This window comes from Berghia stephanieae, chromosome 1, assembly GCF_034508935.2.
Source record: "Berghia stephanieae isolate SIO BIC M18660-M18661 chromosome 1, UCSD_Bste_1.3, whole genome shotgun sequence".
NCBI lineage: Eukaryota > Metazoa > Mollusca > Gastropoda > Nudibranchia > Aeolidiidae > Berghia > Berghia stephanieae.
The window spans coordinates 5,048,019-5,057,296 of record NC_088360.1 but is presented as its reverse complement, the minus strand read 5'-3'; positions in this window follow the sequence as shown (position 1 = coordinate 5,057,296).

Sequence of the window (9,278 nt, the reverse complement as noted above, 5' to 3'; positions counted from 1 at the left end):
AATACAATCAAACGACAAAAAAAAACAAAACATAATAGACTTATAATCAAAGATAAATGTAATAAGACCTTATGTAATGATAAAGAAATTATAAACACTATAAGCGTTTACTACACTGAGAAATACAAGGGTATTCAAAAAGTGGAACCATTCGAGTCTCCCCATTCAGAGCTTGAAACGCCTATAACGCCCCAAGAAATAAGTGAATCCATACAAAAGCTCAATAATAACAGATCGCCAGGTCTAGATGGTGTTAGAGCAGAAGAACTAAAATGTCTTGACGACGAAGGCACGCAAATACTATCTGATATGTATAATAAGATATTTAAGACAAAACAAGTTCTCAATATTGGGAGTGGAAAACTCATTCTGCTAAACAAACCAAATAAAAGGAAAGGCCCTTTGGAAAATTTGCGACCAATCATTTTATTATCCACGCCAAGAAAAGTTTTAAGCACTATCACGCTCAACAGAATTAGAGAAAAGGTAGAGGAATATCTTTCACCATCACAAAGCGGGTTTAGAAGAGATAGAAGCACTGCAGACATAGTATGGGCCCATCGATGGCTGAAAGCCAGAACGGGAAAATATAAGGAAGAATTTACCATACTTAGAATCGAGATGAGTTCAGCTTTCGACACCATATGTAGAACCAAGTTGTTATCAATCCTTGACTAATTCTTGGACAAAGATCACGCGAAGCTCATAAGATACCTATAATCAGATATTACATTACAATTTGAATCCGGTAGAGAATTAACAACAATATCAACCTCAATTGATCCCTTCAAGGAGACAGCTTGAGTCCAATTCTATTCACGATATACCTCGAATCGGCCATGAAAGATCTAAGACCGAAATTACCACCAATAAAGAAGATCACTCGTGAATTAATATACGCAGATGATGCAGACCTAATCTTTGAATCAGAACATCAAGCGAAAATATATACGCCAATAATATCAACTACCCTAGAAGCACGGAATCTTAAAGTGAATCAATCCAAAACAGAATATACAAAAATCTACAGAAATTTAAATGAATGGAAAAGTGTACTCAAACTAGGCAATTTGATCAACGAAAATGAAGACATCAGAAAGCGAAAGCAGCTGGCCATCAATGTATTCAACCAACTCCAAAATGTATGGAATAGAAATAACATAATCAGTGAAAATAAACGAATACAGATTTACGAGGCACTGATTATTCGGATATTGACCCCTATATAATGGTGGAACCTGGGACCTCACAAAAAAGAACTTAGAAAGTCTCGATTCATACCACCGCAAACAATTACGTCGCGTAATCGGAATCTATTGGCCAGAGATAATTACAAATACTGGTCTCTATGAAAATACCAGGGTCCAACGCCTGAGTACAATAATAAAAGAACAGCGATGCAGGCTATTTGGTCACATCTTTCGTCGAGAAGACAACATCCCAGCCCAAACTGCAATGACCACCAATATCAATAGTAACTACCCTGAACCAGGATCTCTCTACATATCATAAATTTCTGGATTCAGATGAGGCTGAATTAATCCCCGAAGAACTAAGAAATACTGCAGTGCCCTCATGCAACCTGTGCCTGACAGAGAAACTGGAAATACTTTTACACAACTACAGAAACAACACCTTAAACAAAATATCAGAACTAATGATAATCTAATAAATTCAAGCTCAAAACACAAAAGGTTAAATAAACCCCCCCCCCATTATAGTAATAATAATAATAATAATAATAATAATAATAATAATAATAATAATAATAATAATGATTATTACTAGTATTATTATTATTATTATTATTATTATTATTATTATTATTATTATTATTATTATCATCATCATCATTATTATTATTATTATTATTATCATTATTATTATTATCATTATTATTATTACCATTATTATTATTATTATTATTATTATTATTATTATTATTATTATTATAATTACAATTATTAATTTTATTATTATTACCATCATTATTTTTACCACTATCATTAGAACTGGTATCCACCCTACCCCCTCGCCACCCCCCCCCCCCTTTTTTCCCCCAACGCAACCACATTCCACAACACACACACACACACACACATACACCAAACATACACGCAATGAGAACACACTACATCATGTCACCACATAACAACACTGATCACAACGGAAATAAGGACTCAAAATAAACATCGACCCTTAGGATGAAAAAAACACACTACGGACATTTAGCCGACTGACGACATGGAGATAATCGAAACACGTGTATCGGCCAAAATATGAGAGTGACTTTATTTATATTTTATATATATATATATTATTTCATTCAGAGTAGGTAAGTACGTCAGTATTTATCATGGACTACGGGATCACTTCAAAGGGAATTAACTCAGCCAGATGATAAATTCAATAATTTTGGAGTAGTCTTGCTTTCCTCGAGTGTTATTTCTACTCACAGAATTCTGTGTCTCTACCACATCACCGTCGATCCTAACCAGTAAGTACAGCTGCTAGTTAGATATATAAAACTGTCTTCAGTGTAGATTGTAAGTGGTCTTTGCTGCGATTTACGAATCCTGAGCCTGTATACAAACTCACAAACTCACGGTCTTGTGCATGTTGCTAGTCTCCTCTTTGTTTATATTTATGTGCTTCTGCTTTAGCCTGGTCGGGGGAGGTGCTATGGTTTGTTGAACACTGACAAAACACTTTTTTTCATTTTAGAAAAAGAGTTTTATATAGCTTGGGGTTCCTTTCCGATAGCTCAGTTGGTAGAACACTCGCTTCACACGCAAAGGGACCAAGATCGATCCCGGGTACAGTCGATATTTTTTCGGACTCCCCACTCCCCCCAGTTCCTGTCCACCCAGCAGTTAATGGGTAGCTGAGTCTGTTAGATTTGGCGGAAAGCACTTTGCTATAGACTCGCGACCTATCCAACTGACAGCAAGCAGTTGATATTGTCTGTTTCACGCTATAGAATCGGGGATAAACCCCGGCTCCACGGGCCCAACGGCTCTGAAGGACTACTCATTTATTTATTTTTTGAGCTTACGAAACTTTTAGGTCATTTCAACGCCAATAAAAATGATGATGATGAGGGAAATGCTCTGGAGATTGAAGTGTTTTTTTTTGTTTGTTTGTTTGTTGCTTTAGGTCTCTTCCAACACAATTGAGGTTATATGAGCGACCGCTGAAACAAAAAAACAAGCAATCTAACAAAAATAGTACAAATGTAAATCAAAATCATAACCTAAAGATATCATTAGCTAAATTATAAATAACCAAGAACAAACAGGCAGAAGATTTACAGAAAAAAAAAATCCCCTGTCAAAAATACAATCACAAACCAAAGAAGCAGGATAGGCTAGTAAAGAGAAGAAGAAACGACATCACTATCGGATCGTACACCCATGCGAACATCATAGGTATATGATTGAAGGGTGATGCTCCCATCCAACGACATCACTATCGGATCGTACACCCATGCGAACATCATAGGTATATGATTCAAGGGTGATGCTCCCATCCAACGACATCACTATCGGATCGTACACCCATGCGAACATCATAGGTATATGATTCAAGGGTGATGCTCCCATCCAACGACATCACTATCGGATCGTACACCCATGCGAACATCATAGGTATATGATTCAAGGGTGATGCTCCCATCCAACGACATCACTATCGGATCGTACACCCATGCGAACATCATAGGTATATGATTCAAGGGTGATGCTCCCATCCAACGACATCACTATCGGATCGTACACCCATGCGAACATCATAGGTATATGATTCAAGGGTGATGCTCCCATCCAACGACATCACTATCGGATCGTACACCCATGCGAACATCATAGGTATATGATTCAAGGGTGATGCTCCCATCCAACGACATCACTATCGGATCGTACACCCATGCGAACATCATAGGTATATGATTCAAGGGTGATGCTCCCATCCAACGACATCACTATCGGATCGTACACCCATGCGAACATCATAGGTATATGATTCAAGGGTGATGCTCCCATCCAACCACCCGCGAGATTGAAGTGAAAAGCCCTAAATAATAATAAACAGTAAGACAAAGCGGTCAGGTTCAAACAGGAAACAGAAGGGGATTCCATGAGCAGTCTGTTTTGTTTTGTTTTGTTTTTAAGGGTTTTACGGCGCTTGCAACACATTAAGGTCATATCAGCGACAGTAAAAAGGAAGAAAATGGGATAGTAAAAAGTTCTAGAATTACAATTAAAGCACAAAAGAAAAGGGAAGACAAAGAGGAACTGGTTCAAATAGGGAACAGATGTAGATTCCAAGAGCACACCGTCAAAGTACTTAGTTTGAGATCACCTAAAAGTCTCATCCAGACACAAGCACAGGTCCCAACTAAGAGGAATACACTCAAATGTTTACCAATCATATAATATAAAATGTAAACTAAACATAATACAATGCATAACAGAGAGATATTTACAAGGAAAGAAAATATCATCTCCCAAAACTATAATTATACATTCAACTGTTTCCCTCTCAGCTCAGGACTCCGACCAAGGTCAGGACAAAACCAAGCAATCTCATTCCAAGACAAAGACAGAAAGCAAATGGAAAACATAAGCGGGGATAGAAGACACCGCAAGTACCTCCCTGCCCGCTATGGGAGGTAGGAACCCCACCCAGCATGAGCAGTCTATCAATGTACCTATTGTAGGGTACCTACATGTCTCATTCAGGCTCAGGCACCGCTATGGTGGATACACGCATATATTTACAACGTATAATATATTCAAAACTAAAAATATCAATCGTGCAAATCATGACGTAACTCTAGTCGGCCATGGTGCAAATTAAAAAAAATAATAATAAAAAAAGAGAGAGAAAGAGAAAAAGAGTAAAAATAAAAAAGGAAATAAAAAAGAGAGCTTGAGAGAGAGAGAGAGAGAGAGAGAGAGAGAGAGAGAGAGAGAGAGAGAGAGAGAGAGAGAGAGAGATGATTTACTACGAAAAAAGAAAATCAGTCACCCAAAATACTCATACAATACATTTGACTGCTTCCCCCTCGGCCAATGAACCCTTCCAGGGCCATGTCAATACCAACTAATCTTTTCCCCAAGACAATGATAGAAAGCTACTGTGAAAAAGAAGTATAGGGGGATGGAAGACAAAGCAAAAGTGACCTCCCCGGCATTCATTGGAGGTCAAAAGACCAAAGCCAGCCTCAAACACGAGACGACAGGGAATTTCATGTTAATGGAAACATGACATTGTTGTTGATGTCGTCGACATTGTTGTCCTTTTGCATTAAAAAAATAAACAATCTGTGAAAATGGTGAAAGCGTTTAAAAATAAGTTCCCCATTACATTTTAATAATCGGGGTTAGTAAAGGTAAAGTGTCACAGTTTTACTGTGACCCTTGTAAAAATTTGTTGTTATCAATTGAAACAACGCGATTTCAATGTCGCAATGCGTCTAAATCTATATTATTACATATTATACATATATATATAAACGTATCTCCTCCCCGTCCCCCATATGATCTAAATGATATCTCATTCATTCTTTTTATGTTTAAATAGAAACAGAAATGATAAATATTATTTTTAAAAATAAAGAAACTCGTCATTCAATATTAGAACGGGATTTTATCAAAATTTTATTCGTGCTAAAATATCATATCAAAATTGTTTGTTTGTTCGTTTCTAAAGGTTTTGCGGCGCTTGCAATACATTTAGGTCATATAAGCACCAGTAAAATGAATAAAATGGGATAGTAAAAGTTCTACAATTGCAATTAAAGTACCCAAGAAAAAGTAAGACAAAGGGGAATTAGTTCAAATAGGAAACAGATGTAGATTCCAAGAGCCCTCGATCAATGTACTTAGTTTGAGATCACCTAAATGTCTCATCTTGACACAAGCACAGGTTCCCACTAAGAGGAATACACTCAAATGTTTACAAATCATACATCATATGTGTAAAACAATAATAATACAATGCATAACAGAGAGATGATTTACAAGAAGAAAAAAATATCCTCTTCCACACCTCGAACTATACATTTGACCTTGACTGTTTTCCTCCCAGCCAGGACAAAACCAAGTAATCTCATTCCAAGACAAAGAGAGAAAGCATGTTGTATGTTTGTTTTTGTATTTTAAGGGTTTTACGGCGCTTGCAACACATTTCGGTCATATCAGCGCCAGTAAAAAGGAAGAAAATTGGATAGTAAAAACATTCTAGATGTACAATTAAAAGGACTTGAGGAAAAAGTAAGACACGGGGAAATGGTTCAAATAGGGAACAGATGTAGATTCTAAGAACACACTATCAGTGTACTTAGTTTGAGATCACCTAAAAGTCTAAACCAGACACCAGCACGAGTCCCCACCAAGAGGAATACACTCAAATATTCACAAATCATATTAAAGAATATAAAAATAAATAAATAACAGCACATAACAGTGAGATGATTTACAAGGAAAAAAAATATCATCTCCCAAAAATATAACTACACATTCGACTATTTCCCTCCCAGCCAAGGACTCCGGCCAGGGTCAGTAATCTCATTCCAAGACAAAGACAGAGAACAATTGGAAAACAGATACAGGGGGATAGAAGACACAGCAAGTACCTCCCTGCCCACTATGGGAGGCCAGGAACCCCACCCAGATAACAAAATCTTTGTTTGTTTTTTTTTAAGGGTTTTACGGCGCTTGCAACACATTTAGGTTATATCAGCGCCAGTAAAAGGAAGAAAATGGAATAGTCGAAAGTTCTAGAATTACAATTAAAGCACCCAAGAGAGAGTAAGACACACACACACACAAAAAAAAAAAAAAAAAAAAAAAAAAAAAAAAAAAAAGAGAGAGAGAGGAGAGAGGAGAGAGAGAGAGAGAGAGAGAGAGAGAGAGAGAGAGAGAGAGAGAGAGAGAGAGAGAGAGAGAGAGAGAGAGAGAGAGAGAGAGAGAGAGAGAGATGATTTACTACGAAAAAAGAAAATCAGTCACCCAAAATACTCATACAATACATTTGACTGCTTCCCCTCGGCCAATGAACCCTTGCAGGGCCATGTCAATACCAACTAATCTTTTCCCCAAGACAATGATAGAAAGCTACTGTGAAAAAGAAGTATAGGGGGATGGAAGACAAAGCAAAAGTGACCTCCCCGGCATTCATTGGAGGTCAAAAGACCAAAGCCAGCCTCAAACACGAGACGACAGGGAATTTCATGTTAATGGAAACATGACATTGTTGTTGATGTCGTCGACATTGTTGTCCTTTTGCATTAAAAAAATAAACAATCTGTGAAAATGGTGAAAGCGTTTAAAATATAGTTCCCCATTACATTTTAATAATCGGGGTTAGTAAAGGTAAAGTGTCACAGTTTTACTGTCACCCTTGTAAAAATTTGTTGTTATCAATTGAAACAACGCGATTTCAATGTCGCAATGCGTCTAAATCTATATTATTACATATTATACATATATATATATAAACGTAGCTCCTCCCCGTCCCCCATATGATCTAAATGATATCTCATTCATTCTTTTTATGTTTAAATAGAAACAGAAATGATAAATATTATTTTTAAAAATAAAGAAACTCGTCATTCAATATTAGAACGGGATTTTATCAAAATTTTATTCGTGCTAAAATATCATATCAAAATTGTTTGTTTGTTCGTTTCTAAAGGTTTTGCGGCGCTTGCAATACATTTAGGTCATATAAGCACCAGTAAAATGAATAAAATGGGATAGTAAAAGTTCTACAATTGCAATTAAAGTACCCAAGAAAAAGTAAGACAAAGGGGAATTAGTTCAAATAGGAAACAGATGTAGATTCCAAGAGCCCTCTATCAATGTACTTAGTTTGAGATCACCTAAATGTCTCATCTTGACACAAGCACAGGTTCCCACTAAGAGGAATACACTCAAATGTTTACAAATCATACATCATATGTGTAAAACAATAATAATACAATGCATAACAGAGAGATGATTTACAAGAAGAAAAAAATATCCTCTTCCAACCTCCAACTATACATTTGACCTTGACTGTTTTCCTCCCAGCCAGGACAAAACCAAGTAATCTCATTCCAAGACAAAGAGAGAAAGCATGTTGTATGTTTGTTTTTGTATTTTAAGGGTTTTACGGCGCTTGCAACACATTTCGGTCATATCAGCGCCAGTAAAAAGGAAGAGAAAATTGGATAGTAAAAACATTCTAGATGTACAATTAAAAGGACTTGAGGAAAAAGTAAGACAAGGGGAAATGGTTCAAATAGGGAACAGATGTAGATTCTAAGAACACACTATCAGTGTACTTAGTTTGAGATCACCTAAAAGTCTAAACCAGACACCAGCACGAGTCCCCACCAAGAGGAATACACTCAAATATTCACAAATCATATTAAAGAATATAAAATAAATAAATAACAGCACATAACAGTGAGATGATTTACAAGGAAAAAAAAATATCATCTCCCAAAAATATAACTACACATTCGACTATTTCCCTCCCAGCCAAGGACTCCGGCCAGGGTCAGTAATCTCATTCCAAGACAAAGACAGAGAACAATTGGAAAACAGATACAGGGGGATAGAAGACACAGCAAGTACCTCCCTGCCCACTATGGGAGGCCAGGAACCCCACCCAGATAACAAAATCTTTGTTTGTTTTTTTTTTAAGGGTTTTACGGCGCTTGCAACACATTTAGGTTATATCAGCGCCAGTAAAAGGAAGAAAATGGAATAGTCGAAAGTTCTAGAATTACAATTAAAGCACCCAAGAGAGAGTAAGACACACACACACACACAAAAAAAAAAAAAAAAAAAAAAAAAGAAGGGGAGAGAGAGAGAGAGAGAGGAGAGAGAGAGAGAGAGAGAGAGAGAGAGAAGAGGAGAGAGGAGAGAGGAGAGAGGAGAGAGAGAGAGAGAGAGAGAGATGATTTACTACGAAAAAAGAAAATCAGTCACCCAAAATACTCATACAATACATTTGACTGCTTCCCCTCGGCCAATGAACCCTTCCAGGGCCATGTCAATACCAACTAATCTTTTCCCCAAGACAATGATAGAAAGCTACTGTGAAAAAGAAGTATAGGGGGATGGAAGACAAAGCAAAAGTGACCTCCCGGCATTCATTGGAGGTCAAAAGACCAAAGCCAGCCTCAAACACGAGACGACAGGGAATTTCATGTTAATGGAAACATGACATTGTTGTTGATGTCGTCGACATTGTTGTCCTTTTGCATTAAAAAATAAACAATCTGT